The sequence below is a fragment of the Felis catus genome, chromosome B2 (genome assembly GCF_018350175.1).
Source record: "Felis catus isolate Fca126 chromosome B2, F.catus_Fca126_mat1.0, whole genome shotgun sequence".
NCBI lineage: Eukaryota > Metazoa > Chordata > Mammalia > Carnivora > Felidae > Felis > Felis catus.
In genome coordinates, this window is record NC_058372.1 from 10,030,843 (window position 1) to 10,053,962 (window position 23,120).

A 23,120-nucleotide genomic window follows, 5' to 3' on the forward strand; every position below is an offset into this window, starting at 1 on the left:
TTGGCCTTTTGCTTGGTTTTTTCGCATTTGTTGCTGGGTATTGCATTTTGGAAAATAAGCTTGGATGTTTATCTTGCAGAACCCATTCTACTGTTACAAAGGATTATATTTCCTTCCCTATGTAAAATCAAACAAACAACATCCCTTCCAGATCTGGGGGAAATGGCTCACCTTCTCTTTCTCCTTCCTAGGCATGGAATTTGTCTTCTAAGCCCAACTCAGGGACATCCCAGGAGATACTCAAATGGATTTTGCTCAGAGTTGGTCCTGATCACATGTCATGAACGAGAAAGCGGTAGTGTGAGGGGAGCGGATTTCCTCAGCACCTCTCTGACATCGTGGTGGCCCCCTTTGTCGGAGCAGGGAAGCCACACTTCGGGGCCTCAGCCACTCTGTGGTCATCTGGAAGGTCCTCAATTTCCATTGCTTTCAAAGTGTCAGTGATACCAAAGCCTATCATAAGATACCATTTCATATTAAACCATTGGTGTAATACCTTCCATGGTCATAATAAAGGGCTCAAGTTTCCTTAAACAGCAGATAAGAAGGAGCTAATAAATATGATAGTAATAATAGATGTTCAACTCTTCCTCCATAGAACAATTAAAATTTAAATAAAAATCAATATTCGGTACTTTTTACTTTTATTAAAGCAAACTTAACAGAAACTTAATGGTTGCCGTGGGCTCCCCGTATGCTCCTTAGGAAAAAGGAACGTTCTTACAGTGAAGTACATCTTTGTTACATCCGCATCAGCATTATTATAAAGTTCGAATAAATCCCATTCCCTTTCTGCTTATAGTATAACGTTTGGGTTTGGTTTCTTCCTTAGGACAGAAGAGGTCAGTGTAAATTACATAAGGGACAGGGGAGAGGAGAGAGGACATTGGTTGTAAGAAATTGTCTTCTAGCTTCTCACTTTAAAAATTGTCTCAGGGTGCCTGGGTGGCTCAGTCAGTTGAGCATCCAACTTTAGCTCAGGTCACGATCTCACAGTTCGTGGGTTCGAGCCCCGCGTGGGGCTCTGTGCTGACAGCTCAGAGCCTGGAGCCTGCTTCGGATTCTGTGCCTCGCTCGCGCTCTGCCCGTCTCCCGCTCATGCTGTCTGTCTCTCTCTTTCTCTCTCAAAAATAAACATTTAAAACATTTTTAATGTCTCAAACTGTTTATTTTTGTTCTCTCTCTCTATTTAATAAATATATGTTCTAAAAATGTGACCTATGCATTGCATACAGCTGGCCACAGTGGAAGGGTGGCCGGAAGAAAGGCTATAAATAAGCTGGCTATAATAAGAGAAGAATAAAAAAAAAAGCCTGGACCACGGCTCTTCCTACTGTACCCCTCAGAACAGAAAAGACAAACTGCTCACAGCGTGGCACCCAGCCAATCTCTAACTAGAATCAATTGCTTTGCCAACAAGGAACACAAAAGATGTTCATTGTTTGCAAACGGAGTTTCCTGCTAAGGCACCTTTTCTCCAGGCTAGCAAAACGGGAGAGCTAGACAATTCCTTCCGCTGCCTCTTTCGATTTCTCTTCTCCCTACCATGGGAAACCCTTCTGAAGAAGGCCGAATCTGAATCTAATCCCAGAGGATAAGGAGACTTTTCAGTGCACAGCGTGATCTCTTCATTACAGCCGTGTGACCACAGCGTGCAATGGTTCTGAAAGACAGTGGCCAATATTATAATTATCTACATGAAACAATTCACTGGGTAGCCTTTGTTCTTGAAGTTTTTTGTTTGTATACAGTCTTTTTCTCTCCATGTGATGTGGCCAGGTTGGGGGAGGGGGTAGCTGGAACAGCCAGTTCTGGGAGGGGAGGATCGGGAGGGGGAAAAGAGAAGGAAAAAGCTCTCCTTCACTCCCAACTTCTCTCCTGTTCTTCCTTCTCTCCTTCACTAGCCACTAGGGGATTAAAATGAAAGTGAACGCAGAGCAATGGACTGCGACGTAGTCCTGTCTGTCTCTTTCCCTACCTCGCCCTTCCAAAAGTTCTCTCTCCACCTTGCTCACTATCCCTGGCCCTTGTCCTTTCCCTCCTTGCCCTTTGTGGTTCCCTTTCTAGCCCTCCATCAGTGGTCTCACCCCTCCAGCAGGCCGGGTCTCAGGACCGCAAGCAGACTGCCTTCTGGTCTTGCAGCACTGTTAGCTCCCACCACAAGGCAGATTGGTATTTGTGCATCATCCCGGGAGGCTCCCAAACATTTAGGACGTTGTTTCTGGGGTAAAGATCTATTCTGGGCACCATACCGTTCACCCAGACTTTTAGGACACAGCCAGGTTATGACTGGAGACGTGCATCTCCATATTTAAAGGATCCACATACAGGGCGCCTGGGGGGCTCAGTCGGTTAAGCATCCGACTTTGGCTCAGGTCAGGATCTTGCAGTTCATGAGTTCCAGCCCCCCACCCCCCCTCAGTCTCTGTGCTGACAGCTCAGAGCCTGGAGCCTGCTTCGGATTCTGTGTCTCTCTCTCTCTCTCTCTGCCCCTCCCCTGCTTGCACTCTGTTTCTCTCTCTCTCTCTCTCTCTCTCTCAAAAAATAAGTAAACATTAAAAATTTTTTTTAAATAGTTAAAAAAATAATAAAGGACCCACATACAAAAACTAGATTTTGGTGTGGAAATTGCAAAGATGCATGTAAATCATTGGAAAAATGATGTGAAAAGTCCAAAGATTGATTTTAAACCAATGATCATTTTATTATTTGTGACTAAAATTGAGTTGTGTTCAGTGGGTTATATTTCCCTATAAAGGGTTTTCGTTTAGATGTCAGATAGGAGTTTAGGACACTAACATAGTCATTGGGTAGGCTTGAAATGATTTTTCCTATTAGTATTTTGCATATTTTGATATGAGCCATAATTATTATCTGTAGAAACCTGGAATGGATTTATAAGTTTCCAGAAGGAATTCTGAAACAATAAAAGTTCTTTTATATGGAGGAAAGGGATTGTAGGAGAGTAAATACTGATTACATTGGCAAGGAAAAGGACATTCATATTATGCTAACATTAAATCTATTTATACAGGACATCAGTCATTAGAATGCATCTTTGGAAAGACACTGTAATTTGGCATGTGAGAATTTACTAACCTCAAATTAATCCAAAGTATAACTAGTCCCAAAGTTTAAATAATTAATATGCTTTTCAAAGCATTATACAGTGATGTTTACAGTAAAACTTGCAAGCACTTTAAGGTCTTTATTATATCGGGGCACCTGAGTAGCTCAGTCAGTTAAGCGTCTGACTTCGGCTCAGGTCATGATCTCGCAGTTCGTGGGTTCGAGCCCTGGGTCGGGCTCTGTGCCGACAGCTCAGCACAGCTTGGAGCCAGCTTGGATTCTGTGTGTCTCCCCTGCTCTCCGCCCCTCCCCTGCTTGCGCCTCTGTCTCTTTGTCTCTCTCAAAAATAAACGTTAAAACAATTTTTTAATAAAAAAAATCTTTATTATATTACATTTAACAGTGTTTAGTATTGAATGCATTTAACTAAACCGGAATCCTCTGAGGTTGCAAGATGTCAACAGATGGTCACGAAATTTCTGCCCATGAATATAAAAACTAAGAAAATGTGCCTAGGTGCCATTTTTGTTTCTTTCTCTGCTTGCTAATGGGCCCACAGAAGTCCTTGTTATGCATTTCTTCAACTTCACTGTCCCACAGGCAACTCAAACTCGCTGTCACTGGAATAGAGCAACCCCTCCCAATCTTCACACCTGTTGTGGATGAGGGAGACCAACGTTCTCCCATCTCTGCACTTGACCCAGACACCAGGAAGTGGCTCTTCATACGCTTGCTTACTCTCACCTCCGATCACGTTTGTCTCCTCCTCCTAATTCCCTCACACTCTCTTCCTCATTTTTATCCTTTACTCTACTTAGCTTCTCTGCTCTTTCTCCTGAGCCGTGAGCCTCTCCACCTGTCGTAAGCACAGCTGCTAGAGTGACTTTTCTACGGGAATCTCATCACTCTACTCCTTGCTTAAAATTCTTCATCACTGAGTCCTCTTTACCTTTGGCTAAAATCCAAACTACTTAACGCGACTTGTAAGACTCTTCAACGACTCTGCAAACCCCCCCGATTCAGCAGCTCTGAATCTATAGTTGTGTGTCTGGTAGGATGGCCACTAGTCATAGATGGCTGCTCGAATTTTTTTTTTAATGAGTTTAAACGGAATAAAATTTAGGGGCGCCTGGGTGGCGCAGTCGGTTAAGCGTCCGACTTCAGCCAGGTGACGATCTCGCGGTCTGTGAGTTTGAGCCCCATGTCGGGCTCTGGGCTGATGGCTTAGAGCCTGGAGCCTGTTTCCGATTCTGTGTCTCCCTCTCTCTCTGCCCCTCCCCCGTTCATGCTCTGTCTCTCTCTGTCCCAAAAATAAATAAACGTTGAAAAAAAAATTTAAAATTCCATCCCTCACACTTGCCACATTTCAAGGGATTAATAGTCATGTGTGGCCAGTGGCCCCGCATTGGTGAGAGGGGGAGCGGGTACCTTAGCATCGATGAGGACGGTCCCTTTGGGTGGCACTGGCTGGAGCTCCATCACACGGCCAGCCTGTGCTCAATCTGCTTACAAGTTTCCCAACCACACACACTCCCCTCTCTTCCATGTTGTTGCCCAGCCTCTCCCCTCCATCCAGTGTCCCAGTGACCCTTCTCTTAGCCACATCCTACTCACCTTGTCCCAAACCCATCCCAACCTGGGGCGGGTGTTCTTTCTGTGGATTTTGTAGCCCTATGGACCTCTCTTGCAGAACACTCACTGTGGTTGTGTTTTCTTGCCTGTTCCCACTAGAGTGTGAACTCCCTGCTATCAGTATCAGTCTTTGGGGTGCCTGAGTGTCTCAGTCAGTTAAGCAGACTTCTGCTCAGGTCATGATCTCACAGTTCAAGAGTTCGAGTTTTGCATTGGGCTTTCTTTTCAGTGAGGAGTTCGCTTCAGATCCTCTGTCCCCCTCTCTCTGCCCCTCCCTTGCTCATGTGCTCTCTCTCTCTCTCTCTCTTTCTCCCCCAAATAAATAAACATTTCTTCAAAAAAAAAAAAGAAAAGAAAAGAAAAACTGAATGCAGTTTCTCTTTAAAACAAAACAAAACACCCAAATCTGTCTTTTTAACATTGAGTTCTCTGCCTGACTCCTAGAAGGCACTTGAAACCATATCTAAGGATAAATCAAACATTAAGTATCAACTCAAAGCGTTTCCTTTGGGGTCATGCTCCCAGTAAACATTTACAGTTAGAGGCAGCTGAATTACAAATGGCAACTTTATCTTTCCTTGTTCTTTCGACCAATTTATCCTGAAGTACTTGTTTATCTTACTCTGTGTCTTTAAGGCCAATTTAAAGTTAAAAGATTACATTTTTGAGAAGTAAATGACATAAAGTTCTAAGTTGTAGTAATGCATACTTAATGTTTTAATAGACCTCTCTATGTTGGACAAATCAGGTATAAGACATATAACACAGTCATTTCAACAATTCTAATTCTATAAATCTCCACATGCTGTGTTGTCAATGTCCTCTAATTAAAATAGGAGAACTTTAAATTAGAAACATTTTATCACTCTGAGCAGTTGAGTTGCTAATATTTCTAAGCCCAGTATGTAGACCACGGAATCACTGTCCTTTATTAAATAAGTCGACTGTGTAAGTAGGCAACAATGAAAATCAGTTTGATCTCTTTTTCTACCTTCAGCATATTTTTAAATTTATGATTCACAATTAGTGACAACACAAAGCATTGCTTCAGTGGTTAGATTTTTATCTTTCAACTTACTGGAAGAACTAACTTGTGAGTCACCTCACCTGTTACTCAAGAAATTGGCTGCTCTCAGTTGTCACTTACTCATGACAGTTTTATGCAGTATTCAGAGCTTTAGAGCTAGAGAAAAATGCAGGCTGATCCTGCCTGTGTCTACTTAACTCCTACTCTCTCGTGTTTTCTTCTCCACAGAGTTGTCTTTCCCTGCAACAGGCCAGTGCTAACATAACTGGAGAATGAAACTTTGAAGATTCTTGCAATTTCATTTTTTGTGTATTGAGGAGACGGGAGATACGTGTGTGATTGCAGAGGTCACGGCACAGCACGTGGGTATGGACATAATCGGGGGAATGGGGGACAAGGAACTCAGCTCCAAATTGAAGATCTTTGTTTGAAATAACACCGGAAGGCAAACCAGGAGAGCATATTGGAGTGTATTCTTCTGATTAGAAAGACCTAGCCCAATATTGAGAAAATCACAGGCTGCCCTACTCCTACGTAGAAGATATCTAGTGTTTTCCTGAATGATACCATCTATAGAAACCTTAATATTCACATATATAGTGTTGTAGTGTTATATAGTATTATGGTGTATTTTCTAATATATATATAAGAGGTTTATAAAGGATCCCAGGACTAACTCTTCATGACAACTTGCAAAGAGATAGATTTCTAATTCTGTTTTTTGTTTGTTTGTTTGTTTTTTCTACTGCAGAGAAGACACAAGAGCGAAAGACCACAAGAGCCTCACGATTACTGTGTGGCTCAGTCATACCAGGGTTAACTTATCAGCTCTGAAGTCTTGGTGGCTCAACCAATGCTTTTCCCTCTCCTGCTGTATTCCAATATAGTTGTGTGTGTGGAGAGAAGTGGTGTGAGAATTTCTACCCCTGGAAATAACCAACATGCCCGCTACTGTATGGAAAAAACACAGACGAGGAACTCACACCTCTTCTGTGCTTTGACCTAAAAGTGACCCATGCCAGTTCTGCTCACAACCCACTGTCCACAGCCAGTCACATGCCCTGCTGTATTCAAAGAGGGCTGAGACATGAACATTTGAACAGACACTACAATTCTGTCCTAATCAACCAGAGAAAGAGTCCAGCCCAAGACTCTTCAATTCCCACTCATGTCAATTAAAATAATTTGGAAATAAATATTAAGCGGAGACAACTCTATTTTTAAATTAAATGCAAGATGAATTAACTTTTGGTCACCCAATCTCCCTCCTTTTAAGTACTGGTTTACTCTGACTAGCTTTTGATTCTATATATCAGTTCAGGTGAGTGTCAGTTTGAGCGGGAAGTATTATTATTCTCTATACAAGAAAATTCAACTATTGGAGCCATAGTTCACCCAAGAGTCACAATGGAAAATGGTATCAATTTGAATGAATATGAATGAATTCTTCCATAGATCAGTTGCCAAAGTAAATTGGAGTTTGGTTCTGTAATAGGGCAGTTGTCTCTCAAATGGATGCATGCATATTTAATATACAGATTGATATTTACTCATTCATTAGATCTGCACATCAGTGTCTCTCATCATATACGATTTGAGAAGAAATCCTAGAAAAAGAGCGGGACCTCCATATCAGGGAGAGGTTGAGGATGATGACATTATTTATTTGCATCCTTTTATGTCTTCTAAATGAGAACACGTTCAAGTTTATATGGATTTGAACAAATCTGTTTTTTCTTAGACTTTCTATTTTCTGCTTACATCACCCATGTTTTCTTGCATGTTGTCTACCTTTTCCATTAGAGCCTTTAACATACTGTACTATTTTTAAATTCTCTGACAGTTCCAAACACTAGGTCATAGCTTAGTCTGGTTCTGATGATTATTTTGTCTCTTGAGCCTGTGTTGTATTTTTTTTTTCATTGCCTTTTAGTATGCCTGGAATTGTTTTTTAAAAAGTAGAAATAGGGGCATCTGGGTGGCTCAGTTGGTTAAGCCTCTGACTCGGGCTCAGGTCGCAATCTCACAGTTCATGGGTTTGAGCCCCGCATCAGGCTCTGTGCTGACAGCTCAGAGCCTGGGGCCTGCTTTGCATTCCGTGTCTCTGTCTCCCTCATGAGCCCCGCTCATGCTCTGTGTCCCTCTCTTTCTCTCAAAAAGTAAATAAACACTTAAAAATTAAAACAAATAAAAAATAAAAGGTAGACATATATTGAATGGCGAGAACTGGGGTCATTAGTGTAAAGATTTAGGGTAATGGCTAGAGTCTTGCTAGGTTTACTGTCTGCTATAGATGTAGACAGTAACAGCCTTAAATTCCCACTACTGCCTACGTACTCTTCCTCGCTGCTCTTTCAGCTCTAAACTGCCGTTACCATACTTGAGTCCTGTGGGTATAGGGATAAGGTAGGAAAGGGAAAGTGTCTTATCATCCTATGATTAAACTTCGGTCTTGTAGTGGCCCGAGTCCCTGGGCTTTGACCTGTGCAAGTAATTTCTAGCTTTCGTTCTCCCCTTACATGAGGCGAGAAGACTGGAGAAGGCTATACCGGAAGAAATGCCCTTTCTCCGGATGGGATAAGACCCTTCTGAACTGTTATTCTCCCTTGGAGAGTAGGCCTTTGTGACAGAGAACACTCTGGGTGTATTCCATGAGTGGATCTTTCCCGGCTCTCCATCTTGAGGAATGGTTGGACTTCCCAGATGGGGGGGGGGGGGGCAAGACTGCAGCCACCAGAAGTGGCTCACCCTCCGGGTCATCCATGTTTAGCCTCCACTTAAGTGTTTCTCCTAGAGGCTCTTGTGGCCTCTGCTCTGGACACCAGACCTCAGCTGTGAGATTTCAGGGTCATGGTTTGCCTCATGACATCAGTTCTCTCCCAGATACAAGAAAAGTCATTGATTTTTTTAGTTCGTTAAATTTTATCTTGTTGAAAGGATGACAGTGTTGCCTTGCAAGTGACGTGTCAGAGACGGAACTGGAAGACGGAGCCCGTTGGCTCATAATACGAGATAGCAATAGCAGTATTTTAATATCTTCTGCTTAGTTTGTAAGAATGATTAGCTCAGGTCAGATGAGAGGAAAATTTTTGAAAAGAATTTTAGTAGAAACTTTGCAGGGCACCTGAGTGGCTCAGTCAGTTAAGCGTCTAACTTTGGCTTGGGTCATGGGTCATGATCCCCCAGTTCATGGGTTTGAGTCCCGCGTCGGGATCTGTGCTGACAGGTCAGAGCCTGGAGCCTGCTTCGGATTCTGTGTCTCTCTCTCTCTCTCTCTCTCACTCTCTGCCCCTCTCTCTCTCTCTCTGTCTCAAAAATAAATAAACATTGAAAAATTAAAAAAATAGAAAACTTTGCATAATTAGAGGTTGGACTTGAAAATGATCTCCACAATTTAATCAGTACGACCAACAACACACTTCTATTTTATTTACATATTAATGTTGAGTGACTTTACATTTTTGTCTGGCCATAATACCAAGTGCCCAAATAAAATTAGCTTAAAACCAGAAATTCAGATGGCTAAAATACGAGAATAAATCAGAATTTTGAAAAAACAATAAACCATATTGAGCTATAGTTTTCTCACTCAAAGTATAATTAATACTGTTTTTTTGTGTTAGCACAAATTTTTATTTCATTGGTAAGAATATGTAACTTAAACAATTCTTGGTTATTTTATCTTTATCTCGTCCTTAAAATTCCCATTTTGAAAGGAGGTTTTCTTTTTTTTTTAATTTTTTTAACGTTTATTCATTTTTTGAGAGATAGAGAGACAGAGCGTGAGCAGGGGAGGGGCAGAGAGAGAGGGAGACAGAATTCGAAGCAGGCTCCAGACTCCGAGCTGTCAGCACAGAGCCTGACACGGGGCTCAAACTCACAAACTGTGAGATCATGACCTGAGCTGAAGTTGGACGCTTAAGCGACTGAGCCACCCAGGCGCCCTGGGAGTAGGTTTTCTAATATATTCCACATATTAACAGTGTCATGTATGTACAACTTATAAATAAGCATATGCATATGAAAATGAATATTTAGATTCTTGCCAATGGTATCCAAGGTTATAAGAGTTTGCCAATTGCTTCTTTGAGTAACCTTGGCCAAGTCATTAACTTCATTGAGACTTTGTTTCTGATGTGCAAAATGGAAACAACGATTTCTGCTTGTATGGTTGTTGGAAGGGTCAAGTAAAGAGAATGTATATGAAAAAGGCTTTCTAACCTGTGAAATGCTAAGCAAGTGTAGCTATCTAACTTCACTGTTTCTGGGTTTCCGTTCTGTCAGTCCACATTGCTGTAAAATGAATGAAGGGTTTTATATTCAGCTAAATAATTCACAACCTGGGAGTGGATTAAAAACAACAACAAAGGTATCTATAAAGTATCACTGTGGAACTACTCTGAGTATATGAAAAATACACACTTCCACTCCGGAGTATAGCTGTGCCACACAGTATCTGACTCCTGTACTCCTTTTAGCATAAAAAATAAAATAATAAAATAAAATAAAAAGCAGAATTTCAGGAAGGCGGAAGACCGCAAACTTAGACCCCTGATGGGTTGGTCAGGGCCAAAGAAACATGACTGCTAACTCACCTGTTGTCAGATAACTCTCTCCTACTTCTGCATCAAACCAGTGGCCAGCTTGGGAAACTCACTCAACTGTCCTAACCTGGAATTTCCTTCTCTACGAAAGGAGTCTCTTGCCCAGACCTTCAGGTTCTCATAAGAAGAGAAGAGTACGGTTGGAAAACAGTGAAGCCCACTGGCATGGGCTCATCGTTGGGATTTTTCGTGGCCTTCCACTGAAGACATACACTTTGTGCAATATTTCTATCAAAAAACAATTTTTGTTTGTGTGACTAGAGCTGGCCCTACAAGAGCCAAAAATCTCTTGTCTCCATGGATGCCTTGATGTAACGTCTTGGAGCAAAGTGGAAATCTCAGAGCACCCCTGTTCCTGTTCTTGGTGGGTTCCTGTTCTCTTGGGTCACTGCGAGCCAGGGTGTTCGGGACCATGCAAAGCTCAAAATACAGTAAATCTTACTTTTAGCGGACAGAAACAAGGTGGTTGAGATTGGAAGGGAATTAATTACGTTTATTTATTAACATTTTTATTAGCTGTATACCATACTAACACCAATAAAATCAATGCGATCTTCTAACCAGACGACTGGTTAATGCATGGACAAGAAACCACATAAGACTTTTTAAGAAAGATTAAGAAAAGAATACCCTTGGGGTGTACTGGCAAGAAAGCGATGCTTAAAACAAAAATGATGGACTTTGGGGAAGGAGGAGAAATGCAGGCTGAACTGTGAAAATTTCACTCATCTGTCCCTCACACAAATGTTCCTATCTCTCTGGAGATGAAATTTATTTCAGGACCGTAGCTACCAAATATAAAATTAAAAAAATGAACTCTCAGAAAACTACTCGAGGCTTCATAATTTTAAAAAGAAATCATATGATCAAGCACATCACTAATTAACATGGATACCTTTCTCAAAAGCAAAACCTGTTCATTTTTTCACAGAGGTTCAAGCAAAAGAAAGACAAGGAGAGAACGGGAGAAACCGAGGGGGAAAGTGTCTAAGGAGACCATGAAGTGTCCCTGGAGTCATCATCCTCCAGCCCAGCGAGGCAAGCCCTTTTCTGAGTATCACCATAGCACCACCTTGGGAAGTCAAGGCATCTCCTGATATATCATTATTTTCCTAACAATCCCCCCAGGGCTTATTGTTTGGGAGGACAGCGACAATCAGATATGCACAGAGGGAAGTTGGGATTAGCGTGACCAGAACAATTGTGTGCCCAAGTGTTTACCTGTCAATCCATTCCAAACATCCTTATCCACGAACAACGTGTTAAGAAATACATCAACAGCAGGGGCGCCTGGGTGGCTCAGTAGGTGAAGCATCCGACTTCGGCTCAGGTCATGATCTCACAGTTTGTGGGTTCAAACCCCGCATCGAGCTCTGTGCTGACAGCTCGGAGCCTGAAGCCTGCTTCGGATTCTGTGTCTCCCTCTCTCTGTGTACCCACCCCCCCACTCTCTCTCTCTCTCTCTCTCTCTACCTCAAAAACAAATAAACATTTAAAAAAATTAAAAAAGATATGTCAACAGCAGCACCTACAATATATGGAAAAAAAGAAAAACAACAAATATATTTTTTTAAAGTGTGCCAGGCACTTTCTATGTAATAAAGCATTTGTTACTGACAATGCTTTGTTGGATATTACTGTCCCCATGTTATAGAACACTAAGCTAAAGCTTAAGACATGTAAGTTGGTTTGTCAGGCCCCCAACCAGAATGTGTATGGTTGAGCCAGGATTGGAACCCAGGCTTATCTCTGCAGGGACTATTCAAAGACCCTTGTGAGTCCTGATACTCTGAATTTCGGGGGCCCCAGCCCATGTTCTTTCAAATACGTTCAAATCAACAGCCCGCTTCAAACAGCATTTATATATCACCAGCTATATTGGGTCACATTTGAAAAAGTTGAAACTGATGGCTTTAAAACAACTATAGTTTTTGAGTTCACAGTTTTCTTCTTTTGCTTTTTGTCTTTTTCAGGGTGCGTACATTTCACATCGGATCTGTGGTACCTACTGTCCAGACACAGGAGCTTGGGAATGAATGAGAAGATTCTACTCCTTCCACTTGGGCTGGCTGGATAGGCCTTCACAGCTTACCCAGAACTTTATCTTCAGTGGTGTATTTGCGTCATGACCAAGGTGCTCAGGCCCTGTGGTATTTCCTCTGACAGTGAGGAATGTGGTGCAAGAATGTGATTCCCTCTTGGCTAGCACAATACCTGCTGCCTGGTGCTACCCTAAAAACAAGACACACAGCAAATGTCTGTTATCTACACTAGCGGCTCATTGAGGTCGTTGGCCATTTTTAAGTAATCCTTGCAATCCAGAATCTACTATTATGGGTCAGCACATAGTAATGAGCATTCCAAGAAAAAACTTATGGAAGGACCACAAAGGACGAATGAATGTGACTCGGTGACTATGATCTGGTCTCCTAGTGAGTTAATGGTGGTCCCCAACTTACAGCCTGGCACCAGTTCAATCATTTCACACTGGATCGTGTGTGTTGTGTTGACCACATTTGTACACTAGAGTGCACTTTGCTGAATGCGGGTAGAAAGTCTTCAGAATAGTCTCATGATTCATCTGGCTGTCAAAACACGTAAGGTACATGCACGTTGATATTTTCCCCTCCATTCTTAAATATGTGTCTCTTTTCTGGTTTGAGAGCTTAACAGCTTCATATCAGCAGCTCATTCAAGATGATCCATTTGGCTATTTTTGGACTATAGGGTTTTTGTTTGTGTTTGTGTTTTTGTTTTTCTCCTCTGATTTCTTATCCTAGTAAATCATAGAAGCCCTTCCATTCACCATTCTGGTGACTTCTACTACTTTCCTTCCCACTCTTCTTGCTTTGTCTTGCATATAATATATTATGTGTACATCTTTGGAGAGTGATGTCAGTGAGTGAAATGAAACAGATTAGTCACTTAATTTATAGAGAGAGGAATAAATGGAATAAATTTCAGAAAATAATAAATTACTGGTCCAAAATATTTTGCAGGTAATTCCCTTACATTATCAGAGTAACATGATGGAGTGTTTTGTTGTTTTTTGTTTGATGGCTAGGAATCTTAAAATATTGTATTGAAACATTAGCAACCATTCATTTTCAACAATTTGAAAGACATTACTGAAAACATTTTCCTCCTCCTTCAAAATAAATGATTAGGAAAAGCCAAACCAGGCCAGCCTTGTATAGAGACTCAAATTGTTTTGTGCATTCATTTTTGAAGTATTGTTACTCGTGGAGTTATTGTTAGAGATAAAAGCAAGACAGGAGATAGTATGAGCTGGATGTGGTGTGAGGTTGGGATATTACATGTGTGAAGTGACCAAGGCGGAGAGACAAAAATGACTTTTAAGAGTTGAGTGGCTGGGGAGCCTGGGTGGCTCAGTCGGTTAAGCATCCCACTTCAGCTCAGGTCATGATCTCCCATTTGTGAGTTCAAGTCCTGCTTCAGATTCTGTGTCTCCCTCTCTCTCTGCCTCTGCCCCCTTCATACTCTGTCTCTCTTTCTCTCAAAAATAAAAATAAAATAAAATAAAATAAAATAAAGAGCTAGGTGGCTAATATTCAATTTGATGTTGTTTGGGTTGTGATCTAAGCCAACCCCACTTTCCATCTCTGAAAAACTTCAGTTAACTCTCCAACTACACTCGTCTGTGAAACATTTTAATGCTTCATTTCATGTTTGTGAAACTGATGAGAGTCTAGGTAGATAGAATGCAGAGGAGAATAGCTTTCTTGAGAGTGTCTAAAAAGTTTCTTAATGTGGGATAATTCAATGGGATAAAGAACTAAACACCAGAGACAAACTCCACTACTAAGAATTAGTACAAATCTTGGATAGAAGTTTCAACCTCTAGAAGGTTTGGGATAGGAATTCAAGCAACATTTTGAAACTCTTAGGAGGCAGAGAGGAACCAGATAACACCTGGACTAGATATTTGTAGTAAATCAATGCTTTTCTTGTTACACACATAATACCTTTTATAAACTTTAGGAGTAAAATAGCAAAATTGTAAACATTTCTGTACACTTAGAAAAAATAATTGTGGTGAACTTTCTCACACCACACACAAAAATAAACCCAAAATGAATTAAAGACCTAATGTGAGACCTGAAACCACAAAAATCTTGAAAGAGAACACAGGCAGTGATTTCTCTGACATCAGCCGTAGCCACACTTTTTGAGATGTGTCTCTTAAGGCAAGGGAGACAAAAGCAAAAACTATTAGGAGTGCTTTTGTGCAGTGAAGGAAACCGTCAAAATGAAAGACAATTTATGGAATAATATATTTGCAAATGACATATCCAATAAGGGTTTAATATCCAAAATATATAAAGAACTTATACAACTTAACACCAAAACAACAACAAACAACAACAAACAACAACAGTATAATAATATAATTGAAAAAATAAGCATCTGGGGCGCCTGGTTGGCTCAGTCAGTTAGGCGTCCAACTTTAGCTCAGGTCATGATCTCATGGTTCATGAGTTCGAGCCCCGCGTCAGGTTCTGTGCTGACAGATCAGAGCCTGGAGCCTGCTTTGGATTCTGTGTCTCCCTCTCTCTCTGCCCCTCCCCCCCTCTCAAAAATAAATAAATGTTAAAAAAAATTTTTAAATGAACAAAGGACCTAAATAGACATTTTTCCAAAGAAGGCATCCAGATGGCCAACAGACACATGAAAAGATGCTCAGCGTCACTCATCATCAGGAAAATGCAGCTTAAAACCACAGTAAGCTATCATCTTATACATATCAGAGTGGTTTAAATTAAAAAAAAAAGATAAGAAATAACACGTATTGGTGAGGATGTGGGGAAAAAAGGAACCCTCGTGCACCATTGGTGAGAATGCAAACTGGTGTAGCCACTATGGAAAAACAGTATGGAGGTTCCTCACAAAGTTAAAAAGAGAAACCATGTGATCCAATGATTACCCTTCTGGATATTTACCCAAAGAAAATGGAAACACTAATTCAGAAAGCTAGATGCACCCCCATGTTTACTGCAGCATTAGTTATAATTTCCAAGACAGAAAACACAGCCCATACATGTCCTTTGATAGATACATGGATAAGGAAGATGTGAGACACACACACACACACACACACACACACACACACACACCTGGAATACTACACAATCATAAAAAGATGTAATCTTTTTGTGATAACATGGATGGGCCTAGAAGGTATTATATTACATGAGATAAATCATATAAAGACAAATACTATATGATTTCAGTCATAGGTGGAATCTGAAAAACAAGTGAATAAGCAAACAAAAAGCAGAATCTGACCTATAAATACAGAGAATAAGCTGACAGCCAAAGAGATGGGGGGGGGGGTGGGAAGGTAGAGGGATGAAAACTTGGTGAAGGAGAGAGGGAGTTACAGGCTTCCAGTTATGGGACGGCTAAGTTTCAGGAATAAAAGGCACACCCTAGGGAATCTAGTCACTGATACTGTAATAAGGTAGTATAGGGGCACTTGCGGTGAGCATTGCACGATATAGTGATGTTTAATTACTATGTTGTACACCTGCAACTAATGTAACATTGTATGCCAAGTATACTCATAAAAAATTAGAAACCAAAATAAAAATGATACAATGCACTCAGAAAAGGCACTCAGCTAAGTTGATGAGTCCTATTTAGAAATGAAAATTGAGTAACAGAGAAATAAAGACTAGAGTATCAATAAAAACATTACAGAGAAGGAAAAGTAGAGGTAGAGAGGGACTTTTAATTTGGAATCTCGGATGGACTTTAAGGAGCTATGGAATGGCTGTAAAATGCAAACAAATTTTTTGTGCTTGTGGGTGGATAATATATGACATTTTAACTAAGGTAGTTCCCTCCTTGCAGTTCTGCCCCATTCATTTGTTCAAGCTGTGCAATGACGGAAAATCTATATTGGTCTCTGCCCCCAGTTCCTGGCACAGAGCTCCCCAAACCCTTTAACTTCCCGGGTGATAGAGGTGTTTTGGTTCTAATGAAGTGACTCGGGGTGGACTTCTGGATGGTTAATGGATGGGGGGAGAGCTGGTCACCCGGAAAACGAAGCCATGAGCAGAAGCTTAGAACTTTCGGTCCCCACCCCCTCTCTGTTATTCTCTAATGAAGAGAAGGCGGGGGGGACATGGAATTAATAATCAATCATGGCTACCTGACGAAGCATCCATAAAAATCCCAATAATACAGGGCTCAGGGAGCTTCCTGATAGGTGAACACATCCATGCACCTGAGAGGGCAATGTACTTCAACTTTATGGGGTCCTCTGCTCGGGACCCTTCCGGCCTTCTCCTATGTATCTCTTTATCTGTTACTCACCTGTATCCTTATTAAATCCTTTAACTGCTAACTGCTTTAAAAAACTGGTCATATATGTATAACACAAAATTTACTGTCTTAACCATTTTTAAGTGTGCCGTTTGGTAGCATTAAGGACATTCACACGGTTATGCAATTATCACCACCATCCCTCTCCAGAACTTTTTTCATCGTCCCAAACCGAAACTCTATACACACCAAATAATAACTGCACATTCTGCCCTCTCTGGCCCTTGGCCACCACCATTCTATTCTCTGTCTCTCAACTTGACTACTCTTGGCACCTCATGTAAGTGGAATCATATAGTGTTTGTTTTTCTGTAATTGGCTTGCTTCACCTGTCATCATGTCCTCAAGGTTCATCCATGTTGCAGCACGTGTCAAAATTTTCTTCCTTTTTAAGGCTGATTATATTTCATTGTATGTATAGACCACATCTTCTTTATCCATTTATCCACTGATGGACAGTTGGGTTGCTTCTGCCTTTCGGCCATTGTGAGTAATGCTGCTAGGAACATGGGTGTACAAATGCCTCTTTGAGACCCTGCTTTCAATCATTTTGGGTATATACATAAAAGTAGATATGATTTGCACATTTTAAATCAGGTTGTTTTTTTGTCGTTGAGTTGTAGGAGTTCTTTACATCTCCTATATGGTAATCCTTTTTCAGATATACCATTTGAAAATATTTCCATTCTTGGGGCGCCTGGGTGGCGCAGTCGGTTAAGCGTCCGACTTCAGCCAGGTCACGATCTCGCGGTCCGTGAGTTTGAGCCCCGCCTCAGGCTCTGGGCTGATGGCTCAGAGCCTGGAGCCTGTTTCAGATTCTGTGTCTCCCTCTCTCTCTGACCCTCCCCTATTCATGCTCTGTCTCTCTCTGTCCCAAAAATAAATAAACGTTGAAAAAAAAATTAAAAAAAAAAAGAAAATATTTCCATTCTGTGTGTTGCCTTTTCACTCTGTTGATGGCGTCTTTTGCTGAACACAAGTTTGTTTGTTTGTTTGTCTTTAATGTAGTCCAGTTTGTCTGTTTTTTTTTCTTTTTTTTTCTTTTCCTGTGCTTTTGGTGTTCTATCCGTGAAATTATTGCCAAATTCAATGTCATGAAGTCTTTTCCTTTAGCTCTTACATTTAGATCTTTGTGGACTTTGAGTTGATTTTTGTCTGAAGTGTAGGGTAAAATTACAATTCCATTCTTTTGGTTTTTTAAACCTGCTTAAAATATTATAAAATATTATAGCTTAAAGTATTATAAAATCTTCCTATGTATCTATTCAAAACTTTTCTCTCAATGTTGTGTTTTATACATACGCCTTGAACCATTCCTGCTTATATCATAGTTTTCATAATTTATAAAAAATTCATAACTTATCATGTCATAACTGATAGTTACCAAGTGAGCCAAATTCTCCCCATGAAATCTGTTTTGGAGAATTTCAATATTGTTCTAGGGGAAGATGAACCAGTGCCTTTGAATGAAATACAATTTAAAAACACTTTCTAGGGGCGCCTGGGTGGCGCAGTCGGTTAAGCGTCCGACTTCAGCCAGGTCACGATCTCGTGGTCCGGGAGTTCGAGCCCCGCGTCGGGCTCTGGGCTGATGGCTCAGAGCCTGGAGCCTGTTTCAGATTCTGTGTCTCTCTCTCTCTCTGCCCCTCCCCCTTTCGTGCTCTGTCTCTCTCTGTCCCAAAAATAAATAAACGTTGAAAAAAAATTAAAAAAAAATAAAAACACTTTCTAGAATATTTATTAAAATGTGCTATTTTTAAGTGATGTACCACTGTTGATTGCCTCCTCAGCCCTTATTTCCTTCTCATAATTCTTCACAGAACCCCAGTTTTGTTCATGTGTCCTCTTGTCCCTCACATAACCCTTGCAACTCATGTCCCTCACATAACCCTTGCAACCTTCTCTTTTTTTCAGCTCCTGGAAAAGATCCTGATGAATCAAAGCCGGATCGTTTTAGGAATCCAGGTATAAGTCAATCATAGCATGGTTTGCCGATCATCGTTATTGGTCCAGGAATAGTTATAAGGCCTGGAATGAAATATTTCTATTTTCTCCCCGGATAAATAAAAGAGGCAAAGATTGCCTTACAACAGTGAGTTGGAGAACAAGCCGATGGGTTAAGCCAAAATCTGTCAACCACAGAAAAGAGACTTGGAAAGAACATCTGTTCCTAATGACATCATGGGGTTATTGAAGCAGTCGACCTCTAAGTTAGCCATTCCTCTGGAAGTCGTGTGAAATTATCTGACTCTTCAGGCTAGGTTGGTTTCCTCAAAGCAGTTCAAAGCATCTCGCTTGACCTACAGGTATATTTTACTAGATTTTAATAATACATCTCTGTGAGGCAGGTAGGATAGGTATGATTATTATCATTTAAAAAATGAGAATGCAAGCAAGAAATGTGGAGATGACTTTACTGAGAGTACTAATCAAGATAAATTTTAGAAACTGCTCTGGAACCTAGCTAGGTCTTTTGTGAATCCATATATATATTTGTTTTGTTTTGTTTTGTTTTGTTTTGTTTTGTTTTCATGTTGCGGCCACTGGAAAAAAGACAGAGTCATTCCAGCCAGGCTAAAAACAAAACAAAAGAGCAAAATCCACATCTACTTCAATATCCTAATTGTTTCTTTGTATATTCTACCAACCTGCCTCAGATTTCAAGATTTCCACTCAGTTTTTCTTTTGGATTCCAAAGGAAAGAGAGGCCGTTGGTTTTCATCTATTTCCAGACTCTATTTTTAATATATCTGATACACCTACATTACTCAATTTATTCACATGCTGCATAAATTGAGTAATGTAGGAAGTTATCTGAAGTAAAGAAAACTTGGTCATCTTGCATGCGGACAAGCTTTCTGCAATGCCTTGACTACTACAAGCTGCTTATTCCTATGTAATTTGCATATTGAAATAGGTCTCATTTTTCTGGACACTTTTTAAAAATTTTTTTTAATGTTTATTTATTTCTCAGACAGAGAGAGACAGAGCGTGAGTGGGGGAAGGGCAGAGAGAGAGAGGGAGACACAGAATCAGAAGCAGGCTCCAGGCTCCGAGCTGTCGGCCCAGAGCCCGACTCGGGGCTCAAACTCACAAACTGTGAGATCATGACCTGAGCCGAGGTCAGTCGCTCAACTGACTGAGCCACCTAGGCGCCCCTCATTTTTCTGGACACTTTAACAAAAACTGCCATAGGTTACTCAGAGTCAATTTGACTAATTACATTGTGTCATTGGACCTAACCCAGAAGACAGAGGAAGGGTAATGTAGGCGGGCATAGAGTCATTGGTAGCAGTAGCTCAGAGCCTGGAGCCACAGAAATCAAATTGGTATCAACGTCTCCTCCAGGATCAGAATGAGATTTTCCCTTTCAGCTCTAATCAAGTCTTTTTGGACTTCTTAATTCTGAAAAAATTGTTTCTGTGCGTGATTTGAATCATCTTTCCAAGGTCATTCATAGGCCACCTGCTGCTCACAAAGAAGGAAATGTACTCCATGGGACAGCCAAGGTGATTCATCTGGGTGTGTACTGAGTCCAGACTAATAGAGGATCAGACCCAACTCCCATTAGAACTGGGTTTTTATTTCCTCTTTAGTACATGAACTCAAGTAGCTATTGCATTCTGTTCCAGATTTTTCTTTATAAGATGTTATCTCCTTGCTTTACAAAGTTCTTTCGAATTTTAAGGTAGGGAAGACTAGAAGTAAATATTTTAATAAACAGCCTTGCCTAAAGCTGCTTTTTGCGACAGCACACTGTGGTAAATTACAGACAGGCACGACTTCCTAAATTCTCTTTCTATAATTCCTCCTTTGCGTTTGGGTGGGCTTTGTGACAGCTTGGCCAACAGAATATAATGGAAATGATGCTCTGTCAGCATCCAAGCCCAGGCCTAAGCCCCTGGCAGCTTCCTGTGGCAGGCAGAATTCTAACATGTCCTCTAAAACCTTCCCCCCTAGAGTGTATGCCCTCCTCTTGATTATAAGTGGGACGTGTGTGTCTGTTGGGTATCACTCCAGTGAATATGTTACCTTATGTAGCAAAGGTGAATGGATTTGCGGATGTAATTAAGGTGCCTAATACGTTGACTTTGAGCTAATCAGAAGGAGATTATCCTGGCTAGGTCAGCCTTACTCAGGTGAGTCCTTTAAAAGAGGGCTTAGTTTTTCCAGCAAATGATGCTGGGACAACTGGATATTTACACAAAAGAATGAAGCTGAACCTCCCTTCATACTATACACAAAAATTAACTCCAGATGGACCATACACCTAAATGTGAGCATCAAATGTATAATACTCTTAGAAAACATAAGAGTACATTTTTATGAATTTGGGTGAAGCAACAATGGCTTAGATAAAACTTCAAAAGTGCAAAGGACAAAAAACAAAACAGACAAATTGTACATCATTAAAACGAAAACTTTTGTGACTCAAAGGACCTAGTCAAGAAAGTGAAAAGTCAACACATAGAAGGAGGGAAGATATTTGCAAATTGTATATCTGGCAAAAGCCTTATGTCTGTAATATGTAAAAACCACAACACAATAACAAAAAATATACATAACTCAACTAAAAAATGGTCAAAGACTTTGAATGGACATTTTCCCAAGGAAGTTATATAAACAGCACGTGAAAATATGTTCAGCAACACTAGTCATTAGGAAAATAAGATCAAAAGTGCAGTGAGATAATAAATACCCACTAAGATATTTAGAATAAAACAACAGACAATAGTAAGCACTGATGAGGATAAGGAGAAATAGGAACCCTCACACATTGCTGGTGGAAACGTAAAATGGCACAGAGGCTTTGAAAATTGTCTGACAGTTCCTGGCCCAGCACTTCCATCCCTTGGTATAAAGGCAAGAGAAATGCAAACACGTATCCACAAAAACCTTCCAGATGAGTGTTCAGAGCAGCATTGTTCACAATAGCCCAAAGTAAAAGCAACCTGACTGTCCATCAATTGATGAATAGATGAATAAAATGTGCTGTGTCTATAAAGAGTAGTATTCAGCCGTAAAAAGGAATGAAGGGCTAATACAAGATACGATGCAGTTGAACCTGGAAAGCATTATGCTAATTTAAGGAGCCAGTCACAAAAAGCCACACATCAGATGATTCCATGAATATGGCCAGAAGGGTAAAATCTGTGCACAAAAATAGGTTAGTGATCGCCTAGGGCCAGAGATGGGGGAGGGGGGGGGAGTGTAGACTAACTGCTAATGCTTCTTTTGGAAGAGCAAAAAATGTTCTAAACTCAGATTGTGCTGATAGTTGAATAAATGACAATATTAAAAACCACTGAATGACACATCTTACATGAGTGAATTGTATGAGATGTGACTGGTGCATCAATAAAGTTATTCTTTTTTAATTAATTAATTTATTTATTTTGAAAGAGAGAGAGAGAGAGAGAGAGCATGTGCCAGCACGGGAGGGGAAGAGGGAGAGAGAGAATCCCAAGCAGGCTCTGTGCTAACACAGAGCCCCAACATGGGGCCCGATCTCATGAATCATGACATCATGACCTGAGCCGAAGTCAACAGTTGGACACTTAACTGACTGAGCCACTAAAGCACCCCAGGTATTCTTTTTTTTTTTTTTTTAAGTTTCAGACCTTCCCCGAACCAAGATATATTCCCCATCAACCTTGAAGAAGCAAGTAGCCATCAGTTCCACAGCAGCAGAGAGATGGAATTTACCAACAACCATTAAACTTGGAAAAGGACCTTGGACCTCAGACGAGACTGTAGTCCTGACACCTTGCCTGCAATCTTGGGAGATCCTGAGCAGAAGACCCAGCTAAGTAAGTTGTGTCTAGACTTCTGATCTATAGCAATTATGAAATGATAAATGGGTGTTGTTTTATACCAGTAAGTTTGTGGTAATTTGTTACCCACCCCCCCAAGAGACAGCTAATATACCTCTACTTTTGGTCTCTTCGATACTTGCTTTTGGAACCTAGCTGCTGTGATGTGAGAAGCCCAGGTCATATAGAAAGCCCTACTATGCTCACAGCCAGTAGCCAGCATCAGTTGCTAGTCACGGGAGGGTGGCACGTCGGCCACCCAAGTCAGCCTGGTTTCACTACAACTGCCAACAAGACCCCACATGGGAGCCATCCAGCTGTGCTCAGTGAATTCACAGAAATGTGAGAGACAACAATAACTTTACCTTTAAATTTAATTTAAAATGATTGAAATAAATAAATCTACTTATTTAAATTTAAATTTAAAATGTTTGTCATATAGCTATAGATTTTGTAAGTGCCTGTCTTAGAGGCACCTGGGTGGTGCAGTCAGTTGAGCATCCAACTCCTGATTTTGGCTCAGGTCATGGTCCCAGAGTCGTGAGATCGAGTCCACGTTGGATCCTGTCTCTCTCTATCTCTCTGTCTCAAAAATAAAAAAATAAAAAAATAAATAATTAAATGCCT

The 23,120-nt window shown here is 40.8% G+C and overlaps 2 long non-coding RNA genes across 6 annotated transcripts in view; both read left to right on the top strand.

The window, feature by feature from the left end:
- The window catches only part of LOC111560415, a 213,959-nt gene extending 202,349 nt beyond the window's left edge, over positions 1 to 11,610 (top strand). For all 5 annotated transcript variants that reach the window (XR_002742170.2, XR_002742171.2, XR_006597516.1 and 2 more), the window contains 2 exons: positions 5,957 to 6,094; positions 11,264 to 11,610. This is a non-coding gene — a long non-coding RNA (uncharacterized LOC111560415). The remainder of the gene's footprint in view (positions 1 to 5,956; positions 6,095 to 11,263) is intronic.
- Positions 11,611 to 12,309: 699 nt separating this feature from the next.
- Positions 12,310 to 22,545, top strand: LOC109499526. The gene is made up of 3 exons (XR_002156828.3): positions 12,310 to 12,934; positions 18,595 to 18,645; positions 22,294 to 22,545. It is a non-coding gene; the product is annotated as an uncharacterized LOC109499526 (long non-coding RNA).
- The last annotated feature ends 575 nt before the right edge of the window (positions 22,546 to 23,120 follow it).